Genomic DNA, 1,913 nt, shown 5'->3' with positions numbered 1-1,913 from the left:
TATATATATATATATATATATAATAACTGGCAGAATACCAATCAGCTCCTTTAGGGTTAGGTTAAATGTTTTAAAAGTACTCCACGCACAAAACCATCCAATCGTTTAAGTTTGCTAAATTTGATGAAACAATCTGATATTGTACCCTAACAGCTACTTAAACATTATCTAACATATCTAAATTATATATCAGACTCAGAAACAGTGTGAACCAGTATTTAATGATGAAGCACAACTTTCACACATAGATAATTCCTGATAAAAAGAACACCTTCCAATAAAACATGGTTTTTCCACACATAGCTAATTCCTGATAAAAAGAACACCTTCCAATAAACATGGTTTTCCACACATAGCTAATTCCTGATAAAAAGAACACTATGTTCATAGATGGTAGATGTGTTATGTTTAGAGGGTATAATAAAGTAGCTATGTCAAATTAGTGATAGGTCTGTATTTTGCAAATGTGAGTATTTGTACTTCTTTATAGAGATCTTCGCTATTGTCTGTTAATATGTATATTTGCATTTGTTAGTGTCTATGTATTGGCTTACATCAGTATTTAGATTGTAGTTTGTTTAACAGAATATGAGAATAATATGCAGGAGAAGAACTTATGGCACTTTATTATAAAGGATTTATCAGTTTGTATTCTAAGTGTTTCTATGATTTATCTAATATGTACTCCTGCTGGAAATCGTCAAGTTGTATAATCTTGCCTTTTTTTTCGTATTTTCAAAGAAAAATGTTTCTTAGACTCCTGTTAAAAACTGTGAATCAGCTTGAAGTGACCCACAGTAAAAAGGTAAAATCTCTCAATGAACAAGTTAAAAAATGTGTTACCATTTTTTGTAAACATTCCTAATAACTCGTTGTTTTCTTTTCATAACTATACCTATTTTGTTAGTTATCTAATTCAAGCAAAATGTTTTAAATTTCAAATCTGTGGGTTTTCTAAAATGTACTCTAGAACATCTTGTTAAATTCAAATTTTTGTTTTCCTGGTAAAAGTATCATTTTTATGTGTAAATGTTTACCATTAAGAATAATTTAAAAGAGTTAAATTTTTCTCAAGTTTCAGCTACTGTGGAAGTACTTAAAATGCATAAATTTTCTTCTTTTTTTTCCATTTGGTAACAAATTCTGTTACTAAAAGAATGATGATGTAAAGCACTTATTAAAAATGTTTTTGCTTTAAGTTTATTATTTGTAATCATTTATAAATATAAGATGAAAACCATGTTTATTGGAAGGTGTTCTTTTTATCAGGAATTAGCTATGTGTGGTAAAACCATGTTTATTGGAAGGTGTTCTTTTTATCAGGAATTAGCTATGTGTGGTAAAACCATGTTTATTGGAAGGCTACTTTATTATACCCTCTAGACATAACACATCTACCTTCTATGAACATAGCTACTTTATTATACCCTCTAGACATAACACATCTACCATCTATGAACACAGCTACTTTATTATACCCTCTAGACATAACACATCTACCTTCTATGAACAAAGCTACTTTATCATACCCTCTAGACATAAGACATCTACCTTCTATGAACACAGCTACTTTATTATACCCTCTAGACACATCTACCTTCTATGAACACAGCTACTTTATTATACCCTCTAGACACATCTACCTTCTATGAACACAGCTACTTTATCATACCTTCTAGACATAACACATCTACCTTCTATGAACACAGCTACTTTATCATACCCTCTAGACATAACACATCTACCTTCTATGAACACAGCTACTTTATCATACCCTCTAGACATAACACATCTACCTTCTATGAACACAGCTACTTTATTATACCCTCTAGACATAACACATCTACCTTCTATGAACACAGCTACTTTATTATACCCTCTAGACATAACACATCTACCTTCTATGAACACAG

This window comes from Limulus polyphemus, unplaced genomic scaffold (assembly GCF_000517525.1).
Source record: "Limulus polyphemus unplaced genomic scaffold, Limulus_polyphemus-2.1.2 Scaffold6313, whole genome shotgun sequence".
Classification (NCBI taxonomy): domain Eukaryota; kingdom Metazoa; phylum Arthropoda; class Merostomata; order Xiphosura; family Limulidae; genus Limulus; species Limulus polyphemus.
The sequence above is the reverse complement of the archived record's forward strand: the minus strand, read 5'-3'. Positions refer to the sequence as shown.